Raw genomic sequence first — 18,699 nt, 5'->3', positions numbered from 1 at the left:
TCATCAAGTCGATGTAGATAAAGAAATTGTACCACCACCAGAAAAGCAGGAACCAGAGAGTGGTAATCTGCCTGGTGGGTATTCAATTCAGGCTATATTAGAGCGTGTGCTAAATTACCAGGCAGAATTTGCGCAACAGCAAGCCGAGCGAGATCGCCAGCAAGCTGAGCGAGATCGCAGGCTAGAAGAGCGAGATCGCCAGCAAGCTGAGCGAGATCGCAGGCTAGAAGAGCGAGATCGCCAGCAAGCTGAGCGAGACCAGCAACTTGTGCAATCGATAGAAAGTATGAAAAAAGAGATAGCAGATATGAAAAAGAATTATGAGTCGATACCTAGGGCCGTGCAGGAGCTGACTGAACAGGTCAACAACCTGCAAGTAGCAAACACTAACATGGTAGACGAAATAGGTGTATTAGCCAACAGAGTAGAAAAGCTCGAAATAGATTCCACACAGCTTGTAGAGCAGAAGTGGAATGAACAGGCAAATAAAATTGAAACAGAATTTAACTCATGGCTAGAAGTGAAGGAGAGTGAGATTGACACGAATATTAAGTCTAAAGTAGAAGCAGCCATAGCAAATAGAGATTCTGAATCATTCAGTACCGCAGTAAATAGTCAAGTACAGAATGATGTGCAAACAATTAAACAAATACTCAGTGAGGATATTCCGCAGTGGCAAGTGAATGTTAACAAACGGATATCCGAACTGGAGAAAGGTTTAGCACAAAGCAGGAAACATGTGGAACAGGAACCTCTGTCGCCAAAAGCCCATGGTTTTGGCAACGCACAAACTTATATGCGATACGACAATGGGGAATCTGTAGTCGATAATGCGAAGAGCTGTAGCTCCGGTTCGGAGCACACAGCATATGTCCCAGCAGCAAACCCATGTAGTTCAAAAATATTAGTGGAAGAAAGTTTTATTAAACATAGGCAATTTCAAACATTTACTACTGAAAGGAAATTAGTACACCCAGTAGTATTCATAAAAAGCTTTAAAAATATTTTACCCAGTGTATGGAACGAAACACAGAAAATACAATACGTAATGTCGTACATTCAAGGTGACGCAGCGCTATGGGCTACAGAAGTAGCAGACAGCTGCAAGACATACGAACAGTTTGAAAGGGCATTTTTGTCAAAATATTGGTCGCCTTGTATACAAGAGCGACTAAGAAAAGAGGTATATAATCCCGAACCGTACTCACCCCGTCTTGGGAATTTGAGGCGGTATTTTGAAAAATATATAAACAAAACGCGCTACTGGGACGAGCCTATATCACCAAGAGACATAGTAAGACTACTAAAATCACATTTACCTATTCATATCAAGGAGAAATTAATACATGTACCAGAAAGCGACATGGAAAACTTCCTGTCGGTCCTAGATTCCATAGACTTGATACAGGAAGACGCAAAATCAGCGTGCGATCACTCGCGGAATAATGGGTCAGGATGTAAACACGATAGAAATAGTAGTGCACAGAACCACAACCATGGAAATGGTGGGGGTGGTAGCAAGCGACAAGAACAATCGCAAAATGGTAGTAACGGTAGAGGCCAGAACGGGTATGGACAACCAATTTATAACAAAAAGCGTCGATTTGACGACAGGTACGAATCCGGAATGTCAGGGACCAACCGCTGGAAAAATGCGCGAGGTCAGTGGCAGAGCAATTATAATGATAGTAATCGAAATTGGCAACAGAATCAGCGTAGAAGCCCAGAACGACAGGCTAGTGACCGGTATGACAACAATAGACCACCACCGCAAAACGCGCCTATTGCGCAGCCGTGGCGGCCTACAAATCAGAATGTACATATAGTGGAGGTCGCGGACAATAACCGTCCAAGTACCTCACAAGTAATTAATCCAACAAACTAGAATCGGCCTCGATATGCTCTCCATCGACGGCCGAGGGATGGAGTGAGAGCAACTCGAGTAATAGTAATATACCTGGGATACGCATGCTGCGATACAACGAAGGTGTTAGTATGGATAAAGAGCTACTGAATGAGCCGCACGAATGTAAGAAGGATAATAACGAAAATGTGCAAGCTATTATTGAAGCTAGAATCAATGATGTTGCAGTGAACATAATTATCGACACAGGTGCCTCAGTAAGTGTGATGAGTATGGAGTTATTTAAAGCACTGGGAAAGGGACATAGTATTCCGACCTTCCCGGTTAACAACTGTAAGGTGTCTGGAGCCATTAGTGCACAGAGCCAATCAGTTAAGTACCAGGTGCAGGTGGAGATTCATAAGGAGGGCGAAGCCATAGTGAGCTCGTTCCTCGTGGTTAAAGGATTAAAGGTGGCCTGCATTCTGGGAGTAGATTTTCTCCGAGAGAGGGACGCATTGATCGACCTCTCCGTAGGGAAATTAAGCATAATTAATAGGGGTAGAAGGATTGAGTTATCTATGATAAAATCGAAGGAGGTACTTGTGCCGTGCTGTAATCGAATCAATATCAAAGGTAGGAACCCTTGGGTACTACAACTCGATGATTTTTCACATGCAACAGACCTCTATTACCCAAATTTAGAGGACCAAAATTTTGAGACAAATGTTGAGGCATTTAAAACCAAAGTGCACGAATCTGAAGGTTTAAATGATACACAAAAGCAACAGTTGACGCAGCTGCTATCGGAATATACTACGGTATTTACCGACCGACCAGGAATAGTCAAAGGGTACTACTATCACATAGAGGTGATGCCCCATAAAACATACTGTCGCGCAACCTACTCCATCCCTTGGTCGAGGAGGGAATTAGTAGCCAAAGAGATTCGAAAGATGTTAGAGTGGGATATCATTGAGCCCTCCTTCTCTCCATACAGTAGTCCTCTTGTAGCAGTGGCGAAAGCCAATGGAAAAATCAGGCTAGTGTTAGATGCTAGGGATATTAACAAAATTATTATACCTGTCCGGACTCGTCCAGAGAATTTAGACGAGCAAATACAAAAATTTCATGGAGTGCAGTACTTGACCTCGATCGATCTTAAAAGTTCATATTGGCAAATTCCCCTTACACCGGAATCCCGGAAGTACACAGCTTTCATATTCGGAGGGCGAAGTTACCAATTCAAGGTACTTCCCTTCGGATTAAATGTGAGTGCTGGAGTGTTTATTACTGCACTAGACACGGTACTGGGTCCAGACTTATTGGAAAAAATTACTGTATATGTAGATGATCTGGTAATTGCTACTGCTACTTGGGATGAACATATGGAACTGTTGCACAGAGTACTAGAGAGATTTAGGCAAGCAGGGGTGACGGCAAACGTCGAAAAGTCAAAATTTGGCAGAAACAAAATTAAATTTTTAGGCCATCTTATTACACCACTAGGTATCAGTCCAGACAACAAAAAATTAGAGGCGATCCGACAATTTCCAAGCCCCCGCACTAAGAGACAATTGAAAGCGTTCCTTGGGCTGACGTCTTTTTTCAGGAGGTTCGTGCCCAATCAGCTGTTAAATGACGCGTCACTACTAAATCTATTACGGAAAAATGTGCAGTGGGTTTGGAATGACAAATGTCAACAAGCTTTCGAAGCGATTAAAACCGCCCTACTGAATGCGAATATTTTGCAGCACCCAGATCTGTCCAAAGATTTTTGTCTTGCTACGGATTCATGTTCCTATGGCTTGGGCGCGTGCTTGTTTCAGTGGGAGGAAGGAAACGACCCAACAACAATAAAAATTATCGGCTTCGCCAGTAGGACTTTAACTAGCTGCGAGAGAGCCTACTCGGCAACCGAACTCGAAGCACTTGCAGTCGTCTGGGCTGTAAAAAAGTTTAATTATTATCTACAAGTGGCAATTGCTATATTCAGGGCCCTTTGAGGTAATAAGCGTGCCACACGAATGTAGCTATTTGTTAGCACATCCCCATACGGGGAAGATCAAAGGATTATATCCACGTAAAGACGTGAAGTTATTTATTCAGTGACATATCACATATAAAGAGTAATAGTTGTAAGAAGATGTTAATTGTGTTTTAGAATATAAGGATGTTAGTATTTAAAAAGAAATTTGTGTGTAATGAAGCTGGGAGGAAGTGGAATCAGAAAGTGAGCAATAGCTTACACAGGACAGATTTTGTTTACAGACAATTAGTCATTAAGATATTATGTGCTTATTAAACAATGAACAATCTTCTTGTTGACAAAGTGAGGACTAATTTCTTGAATCATTTTATAAAGAATTAATGTCTTGAACCATTTTCTATGTGTAGTGTGTAAGTGCAATTAATGAGGCAATCTTATAGAGTAAGGTAATTGCTGTAATTGTATTAAGATAAGGAACCCTGAGAGAGAGAGTCTTTACTAGCCAAACATTGACTTTGCAATATGCAACAATTATGTGATGTGATGTTTGCTGCCAGTAGTGATTTGAGAACGACACTGGAGCAGAAGATAATTAAAAACAACCCGTTCCGTGGAAACTCCGTTCTGTATGTAGCAATGCTTCAATTGAAGCCTGTGTACTGGGTACACGCCCTTGAATATTCATTACGCGATACGGGAGTTAAATCAGACAATGCAGAACCTACACTGTAGTCATATAGGAGAAATCATTAAAAATAATGTTAGTGATGAATGAAGTATTTATTGAGCAATACGCCCAAGTCAAGCTGTCATGCACATGGTAAAATCTGTATGATAGATGGGTGATAACCAGGCAAGCTACACTAAGGAGGAAAGAAAAACTATGTACAAAAAATCCACACACCTTTAAAAAATTTTACAAAAGGGCTATATACGCCTAGTAACAATATGAAAAGTGTGTTGTGATAAGGTAAAAACAAATAAATGCTATGTAAATGAGAGTGACTATGCAAAGAACAGTTAAAAGGTGTTAAAAAATAAACTGTGTGCATAAACAATTAAGTACAGGACGGAATATTGTGTGTAGTAGGGACAGAAAATGACTGTTGTATCTGCACCAATATATACGTCGATAAGTCTAGTGTTGAGTGATAGACTGTCCTAGTGCAGTGCTCAACGAACAATAGACAATGTATAAAAACAGTAGTTATTGGTCCGTTCGGAGTCGATTTAAACAAACATCGCTCGGCGGAGACATGTAGTATGAGTGTAAAGAACCATTTTCGCGTGTTGAAAGACGCTCTGGCAGTGCATCAACCGTGAAAGTGAATGAAAACGTGTAGTACAATGTGCGTGTGACGAACTCTGAATACCAGTGTCACAATGCCACAAGAAACCTGTTATCACGCCAAAACATCCTGTGCATACCAGTGAAGCGACGGCTTACTGAACAATAAACGCTTTTAACAAATTGCCTCTTCTTCCACAGCTAGTAATCTGTGTCCTTAAAGACAGTACACCGTTGTGGAATATTTGTTTCATGCGCTACGACGGGGAGCCATGCGGAGAAGCAGAGACGAGTGCCGTGCCGCCATCCAGCCGGTCGCGGTAAACCACTGCCACTCGCTGATACCAGCGAATGGTTCAGCGCGGTTTGCGACTGCGTGGGCGCCACGCCAGCACGACGTCGATGTTATTGAGAGCCGGTCGTCGAACCCAGCGACCGTCGGTACGCGGCGTTCCAGACGACGCTACTCAACAATTGCTTCGCGCCGCCAGCTCCATACCACATTGTTGTCACTCAAATGAACTATGAACGATGTGTTTAATGTACTAACATGAGAAGTGTTTAATGGACACGAAAAGACGTGATAAACATTTTTTTGTTGTTATCCAACACAAACTCAAAATATTCATGGATTTAGTGATGTATCGATCTAATATGTTTTCGTCATGTTGATGAAGGATACTCGCACGAATGCTAGACATTTTAAACCAACTGTCGCGAGTAAATGCAAGGACGATTCATTATACTATTGTAAAAATGTGTAATAAGTGACTTACATTACAATCCAGAACACAAGTATTATGTTGATAACAAAGAGACTAAAAGTGTAGCATACTATCACAAATAGCCTTTGTTATATGTGAACATTGAATAGAGTTTGAACTTTTGGTGAGATGACCATGGCTCCGGCGCAGTTTTCCCAGGTTTTCTGACCGCACGTAGCCCGAATGGGGGAGCCAAATAAATGTAATGACCCTGGGACTAGGTTGACGGTCACCTCGCAAAGTGTAAGAACAGTATACAAAGTGTAATTAAACCTACAGTGTAAAAGAATTGAGTAGTGTAAAGTGAATGTTCCAACAGAAGTAACAGACAATAACTAAACAGACGTTAGTGGCAGCATATTGCCGAACATTTTCAACGTTAGTCAATTGCTGCCAGGGGGCATTGTAACGTCTAGTAATAAACAAAGACAATATATTGTGTAATAATGAGAATATTAGATGTGTCATATTGTGTCATTGTGTAAAATTATGTATTTTTTCTTTATTATTTATTTCTGAGAACGTCTGCGTCGGCGAGTAATAAGACCGACACAGAAGATAAATGTTGTACAGAGATCACAAAATGAATTAGTATATAATGCATGATGTAAAGTAAAGTCTTTGTCTTCTTAATCTGGAAGCTGTGAGAGAAAGATCTCCTGTTGTTGTCGTAGAGAGCGAGAAGGTAGCATTCTTTTGTCGAGATTGGGAATTGTACGCCATTACGTGTGCATTTACACAGGTCTGTAATTGTTGAGATATTTAAATGTTTCAATAGAGTTGTTTAAATGAAAACGTGTATTATTTAATTGTTAAAGCTTGCTTGCCTATTATCCCATCCTGTTAAGATATTTTTCAGTTATATAAAAAAAATTATTATCTGTGGAGCTGAGCTGTGTGGAGAAAGAAGAGCCGCTGCCGCGGCGTATTTAAACGACTTACAATATCGTCGAGTATACCGCAAGGAAGCGGTAAAATAATAGTAGAATAATATTATTTCTTTTAGCTCCCAGACTGGCAGTGAAGATCAGCAGATTTTATGATGTGTTGCAGGTTGACGCGGGCTGCTGATAGGATATAAATTACAGTGCAAATAATTTAATGTACTTACCGAATCTGATAGGAATCTTGCTGTGCTCCGTTCTGATCTGGCTAAATTTTATAGTGATAACGTAATTTTCTTTAATGAGAGTCTCATGTTCTTGGGCTAGTCGTGGTATGAAACAGCATTCTAGTAAGAAATAAAATCCACTGCAAACTTGTGTTTTTGAACGATTGTACGAACTGTAACATCAGTGATCATAAAACAGTAATTTCAACTTTGAATAACTAGGAAGTAGGAAAGATATATTGATCCTTAGCATGAGTTGCAGTTACTAAAAATCGTTCTTTAAATTGTAGGCCAGATCCAGAACAATAAGACTTCCATAGATACATTTTATTTTACTAAAAGGTAACGATGATAAAGAAATTAAAGGCACAGCATTGTTAAAAGAATTTCTCGTCACTCTTTCCATATATGCGTTGTTACGCTAATAATAATAATTAAAAAATAAATAAATGAACCAAAGAGACTAACAATTTATAAAAACAATTAACGAAAGAGTAGTCAGGACGGGAAACTGTCGCCCAAAAACGCGGGGCCCGAATTTGCAGTGGCCACAATTATAAAATTTTATGTATTTTTCTTTCAGTGTCTATTGTTATGTATGTATAGATATATATGTATTTAGTGTTAAATGTATGTATGTATATCATGATCTATGCTATGTATTAATGAATGTGCAAACACTCTTTCATGACAAAACGCACTACTGCAAGCGAGTCTGAGAAGACGATCCTGATAGTACTGAGAAGCTCTAACGACTACGTAATCCGGGGGGCAGCCGAACCCCGAGATAAGATAAATTAAAGGTAAGACTACAGTGTAGTTGTCCTGTTGGTAGAAGTTGAGCTCCAGTGGAGTAATCTCATATCGCTAGTGGTGTGCATATTGTACGTAGTTTGATGTTAGTATTTGTGACAGGACAAAGTGGTGGTAGATAGTAATTTTTAGTGTGCAGTGTAGTGTATATAAAGTGATGTATTTTGTGTGCAAGGGGAAAAACTGTTAGATTTTGTGTTTTAGTAAGCAATTTAGGAATATGGTTAAGTTGCGTAGTCAACGTCCAAGCAATATGGATACTGAGGAACAACAATTAGCTAGTGAAGGAAATGTGGAACCGGGTGCCTCAAGTAGTACTAGTACTCTCTTTGAGGATATAACAGGCGAAAATGGGGGGGCAGGGGCACAGGAAGTAGTGCCTCCGCCCACTAGTCATCAAGTCGATGTAGATAAAGAAATTGTACCACCACCAGAAAAGCAGGAACCAGAGAGTGGTAATCTGCCTGGTGGGTATTCAATTCAGGCTATATTAGAGCGTGTGCTAAATTACCAGGCAGAATTTGCGCAACAGCAAGCCGAGCGAGATCGCCAGCAAGCTGAGCGAGATCGCAGGCTAGAAGAGCGAGATCGCCAGCAAGCTGAGCGAGATCGCAGGCTAGAAGAGCGAGATCGCCAGCAAGCTGAGCGAGACCAGCAACTTGTGCAATCGATAGAAAGTATGAAAAAAGAGATAGCAGATATGAAAAAGAATTATGAGTCGATACCTAGGGCCGTGCAGGAGCTGACTGAACAGGTCAACAACCTGCAAGTAGCAAACACTAACATGGTAGACGAAATAGGTGTATTAGCCAACAGAGTAGAAAAGCTCGAAATAGATTCCACACAGCTTGTAGAGCAGAAGTTGAATGAACAGGCAAATAAAATTGAAACAGAATTTAACTCATGGCTAGAAGTGAAGGAGAGTGAGGTTGACACGAATATTAAGTCTAAAGTAGAAGCAGCCATAGCAAATAGAGATTCTGAATCATTCAGTACCGCAGTAAATAGTCAAGTACAGAATGATGTGCAAACAATTAAACAAATACTCAGTGAGGATATTCCGCAGTGGCAAGTGAATGTTAACAAACGGATATCCGAACTGGAGAAAGGTTTAGCACAAAGCAGGAAACATGTGGAACAGGAACCTCTGTCGCCAAAAGCCCATGGTTTTGGCAACGCACAAACTTATATGCGATACAACAATGGGGAATCTGTAGTCGATAATGCGAAGAGCTGTAGCTCCGGTTCGGAGCACACAGCATATGTCCCAGCAGCAAACCCATGTAGTTCAAAAATATTAGTGGAAGAAAGTTTAATTAAAAATAGGCAATTTCAAACATTTACTACTGAAAGGAAATCAGTACACCCAGTAGTATTCACAAAAAGCTTTAAAAATATCTTACCCAGTGTATGTATGTATATCATGATCTATGCTATGTATTAATGAATGTGCAAACACTCTTTCATGACAAAACGCACTACTGCAAGCGAGTCTGAGAAGACGATCCTGATAGTACTGAGAAGCTCTAACGACTACGTAATCCGGGGGGCAGCCGAACCCCGAGATAAGATAAATTAAAGGTAAGACTACAGTGTAGTTGTCCTGTTGGTAGAAGTTGAGCTCCAGTGGAGTAATCTCATATCGCTAGTGGTGTGCATATTGTACGTAGTTTGATGTTAGTATTTGTGACAGGACAAAGTGGTGGTAGATAGTAATTTTTAGTGTGCAGTGTAGTGTATATAAAGTGATGTATTTTGTGTGCAAGGGGAAAAACTGTTAGATTTTGTGTTTTAGTAAGCAATTTAGGAATATGGTTAAGTTGCGTAGTCAACGTCCAAGCAATATGGATACTGAGGAACAACAATTAGCTAGTGAAGGAAATGTGGAACCGGGTGCCTCAAGTAGTACTAGTACTCTCTTTGAGGATATAACAGGCGAAAATGGGGGGGCAGGGGCACAGGAAGTAGTGCCTCCGCCCACTAGTCATCAAGTCGATGTAGATAAAGAAATTGTACCACCACCAGAAAAGCAGGAACCAGAGAGTGGTAATCTGCCTGGTGGGTATTCAATTCAGGCTATATTAGAGCGTGTGCTAAATTACCAGGCAGAATTTGCGCAACAGCAAGCCGAGCGAGATCGCCAGCAAGCTGAGCGAGATCGCAGGCTAGAAGAGCGAGATCGCCAGCAAGCTGAGCGAGACCAGCAACTTGTGCAATCGATAGAAAGTATGAAAAAAGAGATAGCAGATATGAAAAAGAATTATGAGTCGATACCTAGGGCCGTGCAGGAGCTGACTGAACAGGTCAACAACCTGCAAGTAGCAAACACTAACATGGTAGACGAAATAGGTGTATTAGCCAACAGAGTAGAAAAGCTCGAAATAGATTCCACACAGCTTGTAGAGCAGAAGTGGAATGAACAGGCAAATAAAATTGAAACAGAATTTAACTCATGGCTAGAAGTGAAGGAGAGTGAGATTGACACGAATATTAAGTCTAAAGTAGAAGCAGCCATAGCAAATAGAGATTCTGAATCATTCAGTACCGCAGTAAATAGTCAAGTACAGAATGATGTGCAAACAATTAAACAAATACTCAGTGAGGATATTCCGCAGTGGCAAGTGAATGTTAACAAACGGATATCCGAACTGGAGAAAGGTTTAGCACAAAGCAGGAAACATGTGGAACAGGAACCTCTGTCGCCAAAAGCCCATGGTTTCGGCAACGCACAAACTTATATGCGATACGACAATGGGGAATCTGTAGTCGATAATGCGAAGAGCTGTAGCTCCGGTTCGGAGCACACAGCATATGTCCCAGCAGCAAACCCATGTAGTTCAAAAATATTAGTGGAAGAAAGTTTAATTAAACATAGGCAATTTCAAACATTTACTACTGAAAGGAAATTAGTACACCCAGTAGTATTCATAAAAAGCTTTAAAAATATCTTACCCAGTGTATGGAACGAAACACAGAAAATACAATACGTAATGTCGTACATTCAAGGTGACGCAGCGCTATGGGCTACAGAAGTAGCAGACAGCTGCAAGACATACGAACAGTTTGAAAGGGCATTTTTGTCAAAATATTGGTCGCCTTGTATACAAGAGCGACTAAGAAAAGAGGTATATAATCCCGAACCGTACTCACCCCGTCTTGGGAATTTGAGGCGGTATTTTGAAAAATATATAAACAAAACGCGCTACTGGGACGAGCCTATATCACCAAGAGACATAGTAAGACTACTAAAATCACATTTACCTATTCATATCAAGGAGAAATTAATACATGTACCAGAAAGCGACATGGAAAACTTCCTGTCGGTCCTAGATTCCATAGACTTGATACAGGAAGACGCAAAATCAGCGTGCGATCACTCGCGGAATAATGGGTCAGGATGTAAACACGATAGAAATAGTAGTGCACAGAACCACAACCATGGAAATGGTGGGGGTGGTAGCAAGCGACAAGAACAATCGCAAAATGGTAGTAACGGTAGAGGCCAGAACGGGTATGGACAACCAATTTATAACAAAAAGCGTCGATTTGACGACAGGTACGAATCCGGAATGTCAGGGACCAACCGCTGGAAAAATGCGCGAGGTCAGTGGCAGAGCAATTATAATGATAGTAATCGAAATTGGCAACAGAATCAGCGTAGAAGCCCAGAACGACAGGCTAGTGACCGGTATGACAACAATAGACCACCACCGCAAAACGCGCCTATTGCGCAGCCGTGGCGGCCTACAAATCAGAATGTACATATAGTGGAGGTCGCGGACAATAACCGTCCAAGTACCTCACAAGTAATTAATCCAACAAACTAGAATCGGCCTCGATATGCTCTCCATCGACGGCCGAGGGATGGAGTGAGAGCAACTCGAGTAATAGTAATATACCTGGGATACGCATGCTGCGATACAACGAAGGTGTTAGTATGGATAAAGAGCTACTGAATGAGCCGCACGAGTGTAAGAAAGATAATAACGAAAATGTGCAAGCTATTATTGAAGCTAGAATCAATGATGTTGCAGTGAACATAATTATCGACACAGGTGCCTCAGTAAGTGTGATGAGTATGGAGTTATTTAAAGCACTGGGAAAGGGACATAGTATTCCGACCTTCCCGGTTAACAATTGTAAGGTGTCTGGAGCCATTAGTGCACAGAGCCAATCAGTTAAGTACCAGGTGCAGGTGGAGATTCATAAGGAGGGCGAAGCCATAGTGAGCTCGTTCCTCGTGGTTAAAGGATTAAAGGTGGCCTGCATTCTGGGAGTAGATTTTCTCCGAGAGAGGGACGCATTGATCGACCTCTCCGTAGGGAAATTAAGCATAATTAATAGGGGTAGAAGGATTGAGTTATCTATGATAAAATCGAAGGAGGTACTTGTGCCGTGCTGTAATCGAATCAATATCAAAGGTAGGAACCCTTGGGTACTACAACTCGATGATTTTTCACATGCAACAGACCTCTATTACCCAAATTTAGAGGACCAGAATTTTGAGACAAATGTTGAGGCATTTAAAACCAAAGTGCACGAATCTGAAGGTTTAAATGATACACAAAAGCAACAGTTGACGCAGCTGCTATCGGAATATACTACGGTATTTACCGACCGACCAGGAATAGTCAAAGGGTACCACTATCACGTAGAGGTGATGCCCCATAAAACACACTGTCGCGCAACCTACTCCATCCCTTGGTCGAAACAATGAACAATCATCTTGTTGACAAAGTGAGGACTAATTTCTTGAATCATTTTATAAAGAATTAATGTCTTGAACCATTTTCTATGTGTAGTGTGTAAGTGCAATTAATGAGGCAATCTTATAGAGTAAGGTAATTGCTGTAATTGTATTAAGATAAGGAACCCTGAGAGAGAGAGTCTTTACTAGGTTCAATGTTGGAATCTGAATTAGAAAGAGCTTTGGAAGACTTAAGGTCAAATAAAGCAGAAGGGATAGATAACATACCATCGGAAATTCTAAAATCATTTGTAAAAGTGGCAACAAAACGACTATTTACTTTAGTGTGTAGAATGTACGACACTGGCGATATACCATCGGATTTTCGGAGAAACATCATACACACAGTTCCAATGAGAGCTAGAACGGAGAAGTGCAAGGTTTATCGAACAGTCAGTTAAAAGCTCATGTATCCAAGATTCTGACAAGAATAACACACACAAGAATGTGGAAGTAAATTGAGGATGTGGTAGATGACGATTAGTTTGGCTGTTACCACTAACTAGAGAGGCAGCTCTGCGGTTGTGGTTGTAAACGGAAGTATGACTGAAGAAAAATAGACACGTTCATAATAGTTTTCGATCTTTAAGAACCTTTCCACACTGCCGAAATTCTGAGAAAAATAGGGGTGAGCTGTAGGGAAAGACGGGTAATTTGCAGCACAGTTTGTACATGACTAAAGGGAGAAAAATAGTAGTGGATGACGAAGAATGTAGTGCTAGGATGAAAATGGATGTAAGGCAGGGATGTACTTCTTTGCCCTTTCGGTTGAATCTATACGTCAACGGAACAATGCCGGGAATAAGTAAAGGTTCAAGACTTGGATTAAAATCCACGGACAAAAGATGTAAACGATAATATTCGCTGATGACATTGCTATCCTCAGTGAATGTGAGGAAGAATTACAGGACCTGTCGAATTAAATGAACAGTCTAATCAGCACAAAAAATAGACTGAGAGTAAATAGAAGAAAGACGAAACTAATGAGAAGTAGGAGGAATGAGAATAGCGAGAAACGTAGCATCAGTATAGCTAATCACGAAGAAGATGAAGTTAATGAACTCTCTTATTACACCTGAAGCAAAATTACACCTGAAGGACCAAGCAAGAAAGACACAAAATAGCAAACTAGGACAGGTAAAGAGGGCATATGTGACCAAGAGAAGTCTATTGGTATGAAACATGGGCCTTAAGTTGAGGGAGAATTTTCCGAGAATATACTTTTGGAGCATAGCATTGTGTGGCAGTGACACATGGACAGTGGGAAAATCGGTACAGAAGAGAATCGAAGTATCTGAGACGAAAGAGAAAAATTTGAAAATCAGATGGACTTCCTAGACAAGGAATGAGGAAGTTTTCTGCAGAATCGGCGAGGAAAATAATATATTGTAAACACCGATAAGAAGAAGGGACTGGATGGTAGGACATTTGTTAAGACATTGCGGAATAATTCTCATGGCACCAAAGGAATCTGTAGAGGTCAGAAACATAGAGGATGTCAGAGATTGGAATACATGCAGCAAATAACTATGGACGTAAAATTAAGACAATGCCGGCCTACGGCACCACGCCATATCAGAAGTTAGAATACAGTATACTACGAAATTTACACTAACAAATGTTACTCAAATGGAGTGAAGGTTCACGCACACTGCGGAACATTCACTCACAATTACTGACTGGTCGTCTCCTTCATTTACTTAAAAATATCTTTTATATACGAAGTATAGGTCTCTCTCTGTAAAGAGAACAGAATCCTTATACGTGAATAATGTCTTTTACACTAGACATTACCCTATTCTAAAGTTAATTAAATCTTAGTTGCGTGGTCTTCTGGACACAATTGCGGAGGCGTTTTGTATTAAAAATGAATCTAAAATATATTTTGCAAGGACAATAAAAAACTCATAACTTTGTAAGGCAGCACAAAACTTGAAATAGTTTCACATGCCTCTAACTGGACATATACGGTAAAAGAAGTGAAATCGAACCAGTAAACATGGATCCGCAAACGGCTCACTGCCTTTAGTACCCAATATTCTCCTTGAAATGTAAACTTTTCGATGATTTTCTCATTTAGTTGTGCTGAAATTTAGCCTGAGACCTACCTTAATAAAATATACTATATTAATCGTCCTTAGATTTGCAGCTATACTGCACCCGTCTATGCAGGGAGTTACGAATACTTTCGAACATCCGCGGACCGTTCCGTGAATCATGACCAAGACTCTAAAATTCGCTGAATCAGATCTTCATCCGTATCAAAAAAACCACTGTACACTTATAGCCGTTGTGTTGAACGGCAGATTTTTCGGTGCGCAAGTTTTCCAGCTTTTCTTGTTGTGAACAGCATAACTGGAAAACTACACTCCTGGAAATGGAAAAAAGAACACATTGACTCCGGTGTGTCAGACCCACCATACTTGCTCCGGACACTGCGAGAGGGCTGTACAAGCAATGATCACACGCACGGCACAGCGGACACATCAGGAACCGCGGTGTTGGCCGTCGAATGGCGCTAGCTGCGCAGCATTTGTGCACCGCCGCCGTCAGTGTCAGCCAGTTTGCCGTGGCATATGGAGCTCCATCGCAGTCTTTAACACTGGTAGCATGCCGCGACAGCGTGGACGTGAACCGTATGTGCAGTTGACGGACTTTGAGCGAGGGCGTATAGTGGGCATGCGGGAGGCCGGGTGGACGTACCGCCGAATTGCTCAACACGTGGGGCGTGAGGTCTCCACAGTACATGGATGTTGTCGCCAGTGGTCGGCGGAAGGTGCACGTGCCCGTCGACCTGGGACCGGACCGCAGCGACGCACGGATGCACGCCAAGACCGTAGGATCCTACGCAGTGCCGTAGGGGACCGCACCGCCACTTCCCAGCAAATTAGGGACACTGTTGCTCCTGGGGTATCGGCGAGGACCATTCGCAACCGTCTCCATGAAGCTGGGCTACGGTCCCGCACACCGTTAGGCCGTCTTCCGCTCACGCCCCAACATCGTGCAGCCCGCCTCCAGTGGTGTCGCGACAGGCGTGAATGGAGGGACGAATGGAGACGTGTCGTCTTCAGCGATGAGAGTCGCTTCTGCCTTGGTGCCAATGATGGTCGTATGCGTGTTTGGCGCCGTGCAGGTGAGCGCCACAATCACGACTGCATACGACCGAGGCACACAGGGCCAACACCCGGCATCATGGTGTGGGGAGCCATCTCCTACACTGGCCGTACACCACTGGTGATCGTCGAGGGGACACTGAATAGTGCACGGTACATCCAAACCGTCATCGAACCCATCGTTCTACCATTCCTAGACCGGCAAGGGAACTTGCTGTTCCAACAGGACAATGCACGTCCGCATGTATCCCGTGCCACCCAACGTGCTCTAGAAGGTGTAAGTCAACTACCCTGGCCAGCAAGATCTCCGGATCTGTCCCCCATTGAGCATGTTTGGGACTGGATGAAGCGTCGTCTCACGCGGTCTGCACGTCCAGCACGAACGCTGGTCCAACTGAGGCGCCAGGTGGAAATGGCATGGCAAGTCGTTCCACAGGACTACATCCAGCATCTCTACGATCGTCTCCATGGGAGAATAGCAGCCTGCATTGCTGCGAAGGTTGGATATACACTGTACTAGTGCCGACATTGTGCATGCTCTGTTGCCTGTGTCTATGTGCCTGTGGTTCTGTCAGTGTGATCATGTGATGTATCTGACCCCAGGAATGTGTCAATAAAGTTTCCCCTTCCTGGGGCAATGAATTCACGGTGTTCTTATTTCAATTTCCAGGAGTGTATTTTCAGTATTTTGGATAATCTTGAGAGCCCTCAATGATTCTTCCGTCCTGAGTTGTGTTCTCGATGTAATATACAAATGATCTGCAAAGTTTTTCTTCTTGTCCGTTTCTTCGTACTCAAACTGATATCTACTGAATGATCAGGAAGTATTAATGTTGTATGCAGAAACGTCTAGAATGTTGTATAAAACAGTAATTGACTGTAGATTTGTCTTTCGTTGACAGTGTAAACACACACTGTTGTCTCCGGCTGGACACGACAATGCGTTCGATCCATGTGCGCAATTTAGACGCTTTGTCCACGAGAGTCGTACTGTTTCGCGCACTGAAAGTGTGGAGTACGTTGCCTACTGCTGATCTACTCCTCCCTCACACTTTGAAAATCAGAATTGTATCTGCAGGAAATCCACGATATTTGATATCTTGTGACAGTGCGCCACTCCAGTTGCGCAAGAGTCTTAGCGTGGGACGACGTGTGTAACATACTTCCTAAAGTCCCATTTACAAAACAAACCCGAAATATGAGGAAAGTTTATAAACCAAACGTAGCATGATGAACACCCGTAAAGCTAGTGTACAAATGACAAATAGCTTTTAGCAGTCAGTAACAGAATTATATAATGCATAAATTAGTAGACAAAAATAATGAAACTGAAAGTATCCTGTGTCACAACAAAATACCAAAAATATCTGCGGCAAGAGCACGCTGCGTGGCTAAACAAATAAATAAATAGCTCGTTTCATACAATGGTCACGCTATTGGTATATACGAGGGCTATTCCGAAAGTAAGGTCCGATCGGTCACGAAATGGAAACGACTATGAAATTCCGATAAAGCTTTGCACAGATGTGTTGGGTAGTGTCTCTAGTATAACCCCAGTTAGCATCACGTCGCTCTTCTCATTTCTGAGCTCGCAGTGAGTGCGTAAAGATGTCTAGAAAATAGTGTCTGCCGCCAAGTACGGGGGCCTGGTGAGAAATTTCCCCTGAAGCTATGCAGCTAACATTACATAACTGTCGTGCTGTTTCGTCTTCAAGACAATTCTCAGCCGCATTCTGCAGGGGCAATGAAGATGCTCCTGCATCGTTTTCAAATGGAAATGTGAGAGTACCCACAATACAGCCCGTAATTGTCTCCCTCTGAGTTTCAGCTCTGGTCACATGAACCGCTGGTTATGAAGACAACATTTCGGCACAAGACAACGAGCCGTACGCCAGCGTAGAGAATTGGCGGAGAGCACTGGCGGCTGCCTTCTATAGCGAGGGTATGGGAAAGTTGGTACAACGCTACGATACACGTCTAAGTCGGGTCGGCGACTATGGAGATAAGTAGCTGCAAGGTGTATCTAACTGTTGCAAATAAAACATTTTTGATTTTTACCGTGGTTTCCATTTCGCGACCTATCGGACCTTACTTTCGGAATAGCCCTCGTATTACGCTTATATAGTAATCAGGATGCAAAAATTCTTATAAAGATAGAAAATCTAATTTTAATGTTAGTTAATGTAAGCAAGAGAGATAGTCTGTCTTGCGCAAGGTGTCTACAATAGACATTTACAACTACGTTTTAAAGGAAAAATATAATATTTTGCTGTTTCTCTTAGCACATACTGCCAGAAGAAACATTAACCTGAAAATTGTTCACTGACAGTTAAAATTTAGTAAATGTGTGTGCCATTTGAGAATAATGTCTATCCATTTGGTTCTTATTACTACGAACTGTAGTGAGTTTTCCAGTCCGTAGCCTGTCCTCTTTACTTGATTTCTTGACAAAGTACAGAACACCTGATTTTTTTTTTTTTTTTACTAGAGTAATTTATTCTAGATCGCCCGAAACATATTCGTGCCTTTCTTCTTGTCCCACAAGGTCTTACAGAGTCACCATACGGTCAGTATAGACTGTTAACCCAAATATTTATGACCATTGTCCACCACGAGACAAATGGACCGTCATTACGACGACGATACGGGTGGCAGATGTGGAGTTACCTACATCAACGACAGAGACAAAGGGCAGATTGATATGCCCGAGATCTGGGAATGTGCAACTTGGAAACGGCGAAGCTCTTCGGCTATTTGTGCTATACTGTTCAGAGCATCTTTAGAAAGTAGTTGCCGGCCTGTGTGGCCGAGCGGTTCTAGGCACTTCAATCTGAACCACGCGACCGCTACGGTCGCAGGTTCGAATCCTCCCTCGGGCATGGTTGTGTGTGATGTCCTTAGGTTGGTTAGGTTTAAGTATTTCTAAGTTCCAGGGGACTGATGACCTCAGATATTAAGTCCCGTAGTGCTCAGAGCCATTTGAACCATTTTTTAGAAAGTAGTTGAAGGAAACTGAAACTCTGAGTACGC

Source organism: Schistocerca nitens, chromosome 6, assembly GCF_023898315.1.
Source record: "Schistocerca nitens isolate TAMUIC-IGC-003100 chromosome 6, iqSchNite1.1, whole genome shotgun sequence".
Lineage (NCBI taxonomy): Eukaryota > Metazoa > Arthropoda > Insecta > Orthoptera > Acrididae > Schistocerca > Schistocerca nitens.
The sequence above is the reverse complement of the archived record's forward strand: the minus strand, read 5'-3'. Positions refer to the sequence as shown.